The sequence below is a fragment of the Stegostoma tigrinum genome, chromosome 2, assembly GCF_030684315.1.
Source record: "Stegostoma tigrinum isolate sSteTig4 chromosome 2, sSteTig4.hap1, whole genome shotgun sequence".
Classification (NCBI taxonomy): Eukaryota; Metazoa; Chordata; class Chondrichthyes; order Orectolobiformes; family Stegostomatidae; genus Stegostoma; species Stegostoma tigrinum.
Window position 1 is genome coordinate 24,772,513 of NC_081355.1, and position 12,316 is coordinate 24,784,828.

The 12,316-nt window shown below is 40.7% G+C and overlaps 1 protein-coding gene across 7 annotated transcripts in view; it reads right to left on the minus strand.

Annotated features, from left to right (window-relative positions):
- Positions 1-12,316, minus strand: part of LOC125448871 (catenin delta-2-like) — a 1,175,930-nt gene that overhangs the window by 674,414 nt on the left and 489,200 nt on the right. The gene's annotated exons all lie outside the window — the stretch shown is intronic.

The following is a 12,316-nucleotide window of genomic DNA, read 5'->3' on the forward strand; positions in this document are numbered from 1 at the left end:
CCCAACCCCGCCAAGGTTCATGCTCTATCACTCTCATGTTCACATCTAAAGTCTTCCCTCATTTGCTGTCACCTGCCCCCAACCCCCAACCCCACTAACACTCCCGCAGCACTGCCTAATCATTTGGCTGGGTCTCCTCCCCACCTGTGCCAACAGTAACAGCTGTGGTACCCACTTTCATCTTCCTGAATTTCTGCCTCTCTCTCATTCTAGGAGGAAACAATACGCAGTAGGGCTGAAAGATTTAAGATGGGTGGTGGGCTATCCAACATGCAACTCATCACCTCTTCCTTGTACTTTGGTTCGCACCATCCTGATTGATTGACTGACCATTCCCAATCCCTTGGACTAGCATCAGAGGCTGTGGCCTACTGTCCTGGGAGCCCCTGAAGGAAGGATCCCTTCCTTGACTTGACTGAGGCCTGCTGGCAAACATGACATGATTGCTTCCTTTGCGCCTGCACAAAACAACAAGGCAGAAGTAATATGAACTTTGCATCTGACTGAGAGGCAAAACCTGAAAAGGAAAGGCAAGGCAGGGAAGCTGTGAGCAATGAAGTGTAACACAAAGGAGCAGAAGCAACATGTAACTGGGTCAGAGATGTGCCATTGAAGGTTCTAAGAGACTGGCACATGCTGAATGTCAATTTCTGTGGGTGTAGGGTGTATGTAGCCTGTGCCCGGCATCCCGGTTTTCAACATGCATGAGAGATGCTGATGCATGCATCAACATTTTCGAAGCATGCAGCAAGCTGAATTGACACTACTTCCCAAACTCGTATTTTTCATCAGTTACAACTATGTGGACAGCAGGTGCATGAGAACACCACAACTTCCATATACCTCAAAGTTGGCAGAAACATCGCTGGACCAATCTCATATATACCATGGCTACAAAGGAAGGTGACACACTGAATAAACAGTTGTCCGTGACTCACCACCTGGCTCCTCAAAGCTTTCTCGCCATCTACAAAGCACAAGCTACGAGTGTGATGGAGTATCTCTACTTACCTGGAGAGAACAACTCCAATGACACTCAAGACAACTTGGTCAATGGCGCTCCCTTGCTGGCACCCCATCCAAAACCTTAAACATTCACTCCCCCCAACAGCATGGCACATTAGGAGTGTGTACACCATCAAAAAGATGTACTGCTGTACCATTCAAACATGTTCACATCTTCTCAAAGCCAACAAAGGATTGGCAATAAAATTATATCCTTACAAGCTATGGATGTATGTCTGAGAATGAGGTAGCAAAAAAGCCACTTTACAGAAATTAACCACGATAACAGTGTAAAGAGAAAATAAAATGTGAGACAGTAAAGAGCCATCAGATATGCACAGGGTCAAATCTAGTGCAATTGTTTGCTTGTCAACAGGGAGACATCATGCTAGGAATTATGCCAAAAAAACTCAAACTCGAATAATGAAGCAGCACCACTTTAGTTTACAGCTTGATTGAAGTAATCACGATTGACTACTCCTATCATGCTCTGGGCTGCATTTAAGATTTCAGACCAACAATACTAACATAGCAAATGCCATGTATTTCATCAAAATATGCGAATAGCACTGAAAATACCTTTTCTACTAAGAAAAACCAGGAATAATAGATTTATTTCTATAAATCTGAGTTTTTACTCTGAAGCATCAATTCACACTGAGATCCGACTCACAAAGGGGCACCTTCCCGTTTTTGGACGAAGCCGAAAAGAGGGAGAGTTTCAAGCTTGTGGCTTATAAGGATGGAAAGCTGGCCAGATCAGCTGGCAATCGAGCAGCTGATTGGTTGTCAGCAGGGATTCCACCAGAATTAACTTCAAGGATGAGGAAGTCCAAGCTGCCAGGGGCTGGTGTCCAGTCAGAAAGGAGCAGGGTATTTACTGTGGAGAATTTCACAGGGTATTTAAGAGTCAACTACATTGCTGTGTGTTTATGTTACATGTAGGACTAGATCAGGTAAGGATAGCAGATTTCCTTAAGAAGGGTCCCGACCCGAAACGTCAAGCTTTCCTGCTCCTCTGATGCTGCTTGGCCTGCTATGTTCATCAAGCTTCACACCGTGTTATCACAGCGACCCAGATGGGTTTCTTTGACAATTGGCACATGATGTCTTTGGACCCGTTTTTAAACCAGATTTTACTGGATTCAAATTTCACCAAATGTCATGGTGGATTCTACCTAACGTCCCCAGAGCTTTACCCTGATGACGCTGAATTATAGTGAAATTACTACTATATCACCCCACCTCCCACAGAAAATGAGTTGGATATACTGGAATTTAGAAGAATGAGACTTGAGTGAAACGTGTAAAATTCTAAGAGGAGCTTCACAAGGTAAATGCTGACAGAATATTTCTCCTGCATTAGAGAATGTAATGAGGGGGCACAGTTTCAAATTAAGGATTGAAGTTGGAGTTGAGGAGGAATTTCTTTTCATTGAGGATTGTTAATCTTCAGAATTCTCTACCCGAGACAGCAATGGATATTTGAAGGTTGAGTTAGACAAACAAGACCAAACAAAAGAGTCAAGGTTTATGGGGGCTTCTGGAAAGCGGGATCAGCTATGAACTTACTGAATGCTAAAGTAGGCTTGAGGATCCAATTTGCCTACTCCTGCTCCTGTATCTTATGTTTTTATGCTCTATGAGCAATTTAAATGATAGAAGAGCCACAAACCTAGTTGAGCTTGACATCAAGGCTGCTTTCAATGTCTTTAACAGCATTCTTAAGTCCTTATTTGTGTGCTTACTGTGTCATCTGCCTGGTAAAGAATAAGAAGTTGGTTCCACACGTTAAATTTGTCATTCCAGTGTCAAAAACAGTGCCGGCAGCGCTACCTAAACAAAAAATTCATGAAAAGAAAATATATTACTTCGGCTGGAGTTGGATAGCTGCAGCAGTCAAAGGTTCCGTTTCTGCCACAATTCCTACAACATTGTGATTTTCAATGCTTTCTCAATAACCAAGATAATCTGTTCACACAGGTAAGAAAAATGTCAGCTAGATTATGGAGTGAAAATGCCAACACCTTTAATTCACAAAAGAAGCTGCAGATGTCAGTCGGATTGTCAGGTCGTGAAAGCCAGTTTAGCGTGAGTCTGTGCCCCAGAGCGGAGGAGGCTATGTTGCTGGAGTCTCAAAACCAAATTACATTGATGTGCGTGATGGTAACTGGCTGACAGATAGCATTGTAAGAGCTAAGTCATCTTCCATGTTCTGCATCTTGCGAATCATCTTTCCTTCGATTGCACTTTCCAAACATTTTCCACTTAGAAGGGCAGGGCAGTGGATGCATGGGACACCACAACCTCCATGTTCCCCTCCATGCCACATTGCATTCTGATTTGGAACTATATCATTATCCTTCCCCTGTCCCCGGGTCATAATCCTGGAACTCCCTTCCAAATGTGGATTTTTCTACAGACGAGGGACTGCAGTGGTTCGAGAAGTCAGCCCATCACTGTCTACTCCATTAAGGATGGGTAATAAATGCTGGCACAGCTAGCAACAGACACAATTCATGAACAAATAAAATAAAATTCATCCAATGCTAACCTCTTGGGGAGCCTCAATTGCCTTCATCTCACCAATGGAGGCTATTCCTTCAGCTACCTTTATCTTATGGTTTACAACACTCCTTTGAAGCTTCTCTGTCTTTCTTCTTTCCTTCAAGATGCTCCTTAAGATCAAAGTTTGCATAAACATCTCTTAAGTAGAAGTATATTTAACATGTCTGCTTACATTCCTGCAAGAATACCTATATACTTGAAATATAATGGCAATTTGCTCTTTCAGGTATTGACATTTTGTGTGGAGTAGACTTGGGCAGAGTCTGGAAACAAGAGAAATAAACCAATAGCATTATGAAGCAAAAATAGTAACAATTTTCCTACTGAAAGGGAAACCAGAAACTGGTGATACTTCTTGCACACAACAGGGCAACAAACTGAGTGAATGAAGTGATTCTGATTGTGGCTGTCAGATTCCTATCTGGCTAAGTAAGTCTACAAGCTTGACCCGTGCCAACTTGGCAAGTGATGTTGGGGATGCCAAGAATTCAGCAGCATTAATTCCCAAACATACCATCTCCACTGGCTAGAGGATAAAGGGCAGTAGGTGTGTGCAAACAACATTACCTGCAGTTCCCCTTCCAGTATTACATCATCCTGACAGGAAATCATAGTCCTTCATCATCATGTGCTCAAAATCCTGGAACTCCTGATATGAAGCACACTGTCCTACACCAGAAGGACTGCATGTGGTTTACAAAGGTGGCTTTTTCTCACGTCCTTATGGGCAATTAGGAATCGACAATAAATGCTGACCTTGCTACATTATTGAAACCCTGTAGTGCATAAAAAAGGCCATTCAGCCCATCAATCTGCAAACAGCATCCTATGCAGACCCCTACACTTACTCCTTAACTCATGACTAATCTACCTAGCCTACACATTGCAGATACTTTAGCATAGCCAATCCACCTCAGCTACACAACTTTTGACTGTGGGAAGAAATCTATGCAGATATGGAAAGAATGTGCAAACTCCATGCAGACAATCACCCAAAGCTGGAATCAAACATGGGTTTCTCGTGCTGTGAGGCAGAAGTGCTAACCACTGAGCCACCTGCCATCACATCCATCAGCCAATACAATAATACATAGATTTTGAAAGGACAAGAAGAAAAATGACAGACAAAAAGTATTGGCACATCTTCTAATAATAATAATAAATAATGAAATGTCTAACTTTCTAAGAGCTGTTTCATTGACCAAAATCAAATCCCTCACCCCATAATGAGCTTCTTCTAGACCAGAACATTCTGAGGTGACATTTGGCAACCTGCAACACATTTGTACTCACCTGATAGCAGCTGCTCTAACGCAAACCAATTATACTGGTTGACCCAGAATCCCTTCTCATACAGTGAACAACTGGGATCCACAAATGTGTTACATTGAAATGTAGAAAAGTAAGAGGATACAAGCATTTGTCCAGGCTGTTTAAATTATGAGATCTTCACATCTTCTAATGTAAGCGGTATGTTCCACTTTGCAGAAAGGTACTTTTTATCTGCATCTGATATTAAAGTGCATCAGACATATTGGCAACTTCACATTTGGTGCAGTTGCAAGTGCAAGTTTGAGGCTAAAGAGACAAGGAAAGAAGCCTTTTCAAACATTCACATTAACTTATTTAATCTTCTCATTAAAGGTCCAGCTTTCAATGAAAAATGAAATTCCTTGGGTGGTGAAGGTACCAGATGGAAAATAAAATCCAGGATATCAATTTAACATTAACATTCCCGGCTGAACTGTTTGCTTGACAAATGCATTTCAACGAGATACCAACTATTATGCGCCAGACTGTCTGGTCATCAAAATATCAAGGAATATAGTTTTTCTTATAATCTTTGTTATTATCAATCAGGCCTATGCCCAATTATTAAAAATTGCCAGTCAAAGCAACAATAATTATTCCACATATCTATCACTCTTCATGAGATGAGGAGTGCAAATATCTCTGTTCTTCAGCTTCATTAGACATTCATTAGTTTTGGAGCTACATGAACTGTTTGTGAAATCAGTCTAAATTAAAAAAGCCTCAGAAATATGCATGACACTTGATACTTAAAAAGGATCCAAATTACATCACAAAGGGTCTTAGAAATGGAGAAAAAGATCTTTTGTATAGCTTTTATAATTTGGGTTTACAGCTACAAATAAAACTTATTTCAAATCTATTTGAAGGTATCAATCTCCAAAGTACATGCAACATTATATATTTGGATAGGGCTAATAATTACACTAAGATCAGAAGGGATTATATACACAAGCCAAAGCATTTCATGTCCAATTAACTTTTTATAAGTGTAGTCACTGTTCAAATATAGGAAATGCAGCAGCCATTCTGTGTGCAGCAAGTTCTAGCAACAGCGATGTGATAATGGTCAAATATCTTTTCATTTAACTGATGCAGATTGAGGCATAACTATTGGTCCAGGGTACAAGGGCGAACTGCCCTTTGAAATGGACAAACACAGCAGGCCAGGCAGCATCAGAGAAGCATGAAAGTTGGGGGTTTGGGCTTCAGATTTCTTGAGAAGGGTCCTGACCTGAAATGTCAAATTTCTCGCTCCTCTGATGCTGCCTGGCCTCCCATGTTCCTCCAGCTCCACACTGTGTTATCTCTGACTCCAGCATCTGTAGTTCTTGTTATCTCCCCTAAATGGTTATCTAAAATGAGGCCATTGATCACCTTATCAAGGAATGGCACCTCCCACAGCCCTACTCCGAAGTGTCAACTTATGCATTTGTATACTAGCTGATACTTTGTGCTCAAGGAGGCGTGTGAAGAAGTACAATGTAATAGATGTAATTAACAAAACTGATATTTCAAGGGACATTAGCAATCTGAATACAAGATAGGCAAATGGACAGTAAGTGGACAGTGATAGCGTATAGTTGATTTTTAACAGTAGCAATAATAGTTTCAAAATTTTAAGTTTAAGTGAGAATTGGAGGTTTGACTGAAAAGGAAGTGCAGTTTTAAATAAAATCAATTTAAATTACTTAATCTTGAATTATGTTGGCTGGCCACAATCTCTGTTTGAGCTCATATTATGATCAATCTTTGGGAATTTAAGGAAAATGGAATCTTTAAAAGCTGGATTCACTGAAACCTACAAATTTTATGACAGAAACAGTCTGGGCATTTTAAATTCAGAAGTGTCAACCAGAGAAAAAACAGAATAATTTAAGTGAAAGGAATTTAGAGAAACAGATTAAATAGTTTACATTGTACAAGGAGGAAAAATTGGGAGGTCTTTTAAGGATTCTCCACTTTTTTACAAAATAAGGTTTGAATTGGTTTAGATACGTGGTACTTTATTCTTGGGCTTTCTTTAGCCAGTGTCTGCTGACATTCAGCATCATTTGCAACCGTACATTGTGCCCAATTCCAGAAACATTGTATAGAATTCTGATGACATCATACACAGAGGCATTCCACATTTGCAAAAAAGCAGCATGCTATTGAAATGGAGTTCAGCAGGGGACAGTGAATTTGGCTGCTATCAGGGTCCTCTGCTTTTCAAACCAACAGCGTCGACTCTTTTTGCTATGTTCAGCACATCTAGTTTGCTGAGCCGAGTTCTTTTGCATTGGATGGTATGATATTTTAAGTTGTTAAACTGTCAAATAAGTCTAGACTAAATTAATTCATTTGGAGTGAAACCAAATGGGCCTTTGTTTCACTGAATAGGTAGCTGACGTGATTACAGACAGCAATCAATTTCAACTTCAAGAATTTAAGAACATTGCTCAGAATGTGATGATGATTCAGATTGAAAGCTGTGCCTTATTGAGAAAGGAGTAAATGTGTTAACTTATTCTGCTCATTCATTATCATTTGTTTACTATTTATCTTTCAAGATAAAGGCATGATTTTCCTCTTTGAGGCAGCGAGAATAATAATGACTGCCATGAGTTAATGAGGTGATGGTTTAAACATCAGATGCACTCCAGCCGGAGCTCATCTGCTCAGCCCATTTTTCCTCTTTCTTTTCCTCTCAGTGCTTGTCTTTTCTCTTCTCCCACGGCCTCTGGTGACTCCCGTCCTCCAGTGACAATTTCTGGTCTCTGGTGGAGATTCCCGACCCTCCTATGCTCCAGAAACAACTCCCATCCTACAGTGACAACACCTGGTCTCGACCAACAATTCCTGGCCTCTGGTGAGCACGATTCCTGACCCTCTGGTGATGACTCCCTACCCTCCGGCGACGACTCCCGGCCCTCCGGCGACGACTCCTGGCCCTCCGGCGACGACTCCCGGCCCTCCGGCAATGGCCTAGTGCAGTGGGCTTCAGGTGTGACGTGGTAACTTCCTCCAATGGGGGCCTCCCGGCCTGATGTAGACCCAGGACCTGATGCGGACCAGAAGCCTAATGCCAACATGGTCTAGTGTACTGAGCTTCTTTTTCTGCATTGCTGGATGTTTTATCTCTCTGTTGTCTAGAGATCTTGTAACTAAAGTTGTGCCTACGTACTTCTGCATTTAAGCAGGCACTGTAATTGGCGATGTATAAAGTTTTCACTCTAATCATTGAGGATATGTGACAAAAATGGCTATTCTGTTCTATTCTGTCAAGACAAATGTCAGGAATAACATCCTCCCTCCTCAGATGGCATGGGCCATCTCTCATCCTGAGGGGCAAAATCTTACAAGGACCCGAGCGACATCAGCTATTAAGTGATGCGTGACAAAATTGGAGAAGTCTGGCAAGGCCCATCTCAACAGCGGTGTCATCTCACTTCACCTTTCATGATTTTCACTATTTCGCAATATTCCCAGCAGGTAGCAGGATGTTGCCAACTAACTGGAATTAACTCCTGTTAAGCTCCTTGATCAAATACCCCTATCAGTTTCAGGTTCTGACCTTACGAAATTTGTCCGATCAACCAGATATCAGGAAAACAGGACATGAAATTGGAGGCTGGTACCCAGCAGATTCACTCACTGTTTCCTCTGAAGGACTTCCATGCCAGAACTTGGTACCAAAATTTTCAGGCACTCTCCATAGGCACCAGGTACATGCACCCCACGTCCACATACAAAGCATCTGATGTGTAAAACAACCTTGTTGCATATCTCCAATTCACTCACAGAACACTTCTACAGTTCAATGCTGCACTGTCAACTATCATTGCAATGCTGCAGCAGGGAACCATGTACTCAGGACCATTCACACAGCTCATGCAATGGACCAAGCTGCAGCTCCATGCTCTTTGCTTGCTCTCATTGTGCTCACTTACACTGAGCTTATCTGGATGTACTACTATAAGAGCAAGCCAACAGTTTGAGATGTAGCCTGGTTCAGTCCATGGCCTACATTTGCATTCCTAAGAACAAAGTGTCCTTTCCTACAGTTGATTGTTGTTGTTTCACTCTAAGTCATGTAAGTGGATTGGAAATGTGCATTAGGGTTCTTAGAGGCTGGCACATGTCAGGTGCCAAAGTCAGTGGACAAGAGGTGCATGTCGTTGGTGTCCATGATGCATGTCCTGAGAGGCTCATGCCTAGTGTCCAACATGAATGTCCCTGATGTCCACTCTGAAATCCATGTCGAGAATGCTCAAAATCTAGTTTGCTCGCAGTGGGTGTTAATGTAGGAAGCTGCACATTCATGAGGTGAGTTGTGTCATTAATAAGGTCATTAACAAACAATACTTCCCTTTAAAAGACAACTTGCAGTTCTTGAGTGATGTGTGCCTCGACAATTGGAACTTTGTTACTTGCTCCCAACACTGAGATAGGACTTCTTGTAAGATTCTATTACAATTCTTATGACAGCCCACACTGTTCAGGCCCCAATAAGTAAACATTGTTGAACAGTAAAAGTTATTTCATTGCTCTTGAGTGAGGTTAGATACTAATTAGTGGAATGTGTAACTTGTCTGGGTGAAAGCATTTGACGAGATAAGTTGGAGTTAAGGAAAAATATACAATACTAAATTAGGAGGAAACATCATGGGTGTAATCTGACATCCATACACATTTTAGAGCAAGTTGGAATTGAGTAGATTCGTAATTTTCAATTTTCTCTTGGCAATGTATCACTGTTAATTTGTTTTAAGAGAATATAATTTGATGTTCTGGTGGATATCCAAGGTATCAGTCCCATGCAGGCCAGGAAAACAAGATTATACAGGTAGAGAACCCCGTCACATATGAATGCATACCTTGATCTTTTGATAAGATCACCTAAAGTCCAGGAAGGAAAACGTTATGTTGAGATACTAATGTCAGTAAGCATTTGTGGTTTGGCAAATGTCTTTCACAAATGTGTCTATTAAGTAACATGTGAAAATATATGATGGAGTATATTGAAGAATGTCTTCAGAGCATATTCAGTTACTGGTCAATAGGACGTATTCAAGATAACTAGTATAATAAGAAGACTTCTTTTGCGCCATTAGGGCATTGACACAAACTCTCTAAAGGAAATTATATCACAATAATTAGGATAGAATTAATGCAATCAGAATTAATAGGAAGGAATAAGAAAAAAAATACATGGAATTAGTAATGAACAATTGAAGGGTTAAGAGAATAGCCCTGGTCACATTTGGTCAGTACAAAGAGGATGCACATTTCAGTTGATTGGTAAAGCAATCAGAACTAACATGAGATAACAATTTTTAAAGATGAGTTGATGTAATATGGAATCCATTATATGAAAGGGTGGTGGGGGAGTACTTTCATAAGGAACTTGAATTATACTTAAAAGGAGATAATTCAGGACTTTTGGCAAAGTGCATGTGGGATTGTGGAATTCATTGGGTAGTCCTACTAAACAGCATGTAGAGACACAATGGCCCAAATGACTTCCATCCATGCAGCATCATGCTATGATTCTATGAATCTGCCACTCCCTCTAGGGTCAGAAAATTGTAGGCTCTGCCCAGAACCTCTGATAGTTTATCACAGGCTTTGGGAAATTTGTCCCAGGATGACAAAAACTTCATAGCAACCATAGTTCAATGGATAGTATTGTCATCGCTAGGTGCGAATATGCTTTTATGTTCCATTCCAAAGAGTTGATCAGAAGTTCAAGTGTGACATTCTAGTGTGGTACTGAGGGAGCACTGCATTACTGGAGGTGCCATCATGCAGATTTGATGTTAAATCCTGGTTCTACATTGTCTTTCAGGAATTATAAATGATCCCACACCACTCTTTCAAAGAACAACAGTGAAATCTCCCCACATTCTGGCCAATATTTGGGTCTCAACCAAAGTCAATAAAAAGAAACCAAATCATTTGACCATTGTTACATTATTGCTTAGGTGGCCATGCTGTGTGCAAATAAACTGTTGTTTTTCTCTCCATTACAACAGAGGCAACACTTTAATTGGTAGTAAAGCACCTTGGCCCACCCTAAGGTTGTGAAAAGCACCAATTTAATGCAGTTCTTTGTTCTTTAACTAATATTTGATACCAGTCAAAATACAGTGTTTCAATTGCTGCCTACTCTCAATAATATGCTTCTTGCTCTTAAATAGTGAATCAGCCTACAACTATAAGCCTATAAGCAATGTTGGTAACACAAAAAAGTGGGAGTCTAGTGCTAAAGGAAAAGTTTGAAGAATTAGATCATTGGCATCAAGCAGAATAATCTTTCTCCTTGAGTGCTTCCTGATGCTTGGGTATCTTTGTTGAAACAATGCATCTTCTATCTTAATTTGACCTTGGGATGTATCACTAGCAAAGCAGTGCAACTGGAGGCATAAATCCTAGACAGGCTCCTTTCCTGACAGCCCATGAGTAAGGCATTTTTGTTTCTTTTCTTTAAAGGTTTCAGTGCACAACTAGATGATTATTCAAGATTCAATGATACAATCTTCTACGGTGGGATTTAAACTCTCTGATGTCATACCATCATCAGTAAGCTTTCAAACTCAAAGTCAACAATGCTACAATTAGAAGCTCCATCTTAACACTGTTAACTTGTCCTTGCTGTCAAGGTGCTCACGTTAAGTACTAGTGTCTTGTAGAACATGATAAATGGTATCTCAGGCAAGGATTAAACACTGTCAGTAAATCTTAATTTTTTTTAATGATTTATCTCTCAGATGTACGTCCCTTGTCATTTTTAAGAAGAATCTTCAGCTGCCTTTACCTATCAGGGTCACTTCACACTCAATCTTCCCCATAACGCTTATGATTACTCCAAGGTTTATTGTCATTGTTCATCTACAGTTGGTGCCTTAACTTCTCTGCTACTGAAACTGTCACTCATGCCTTTGTTGCTAACAGAATTTAACATGTTCCTGAGCAGACCTCCCCATTCTATCCTCATTTTGTGACAATCAAGATCACTATTACTTACCAGTGACCCAACTCTCACAAAATCACACTCACCAGTCAACCCTGTATTCATTGACAAACATTGCTGTAGAAACTCAGCAGCACTGGCAACATCCGGGAAGGGAAGGCAAAACTAACGTTTTGGGTTCAATGCCCCAACTTCAGAAAGTTCTTTAGTTCTGGATCCAAAATGTTAACTCTGCTCTCTTTCTCTTTCTTCGTTATGTGTGACTTTTTTTCCCTGTGTTCATAATTTCCATTGACAACAGGGCATAAATAGCACTTTGATCTTAAAATACTCATCTTTATTCTTCAGTCCCCCAGCCCATTCTTCCCTCTGTATTCCCTTGCAATTCCACAACTCTCTGAGATATCTGCATCTGTCTCATTCTGGTCTCTTGAATGACCTTTATTTTAGTTTCTGCACCAATGGTGGTAGGCCATC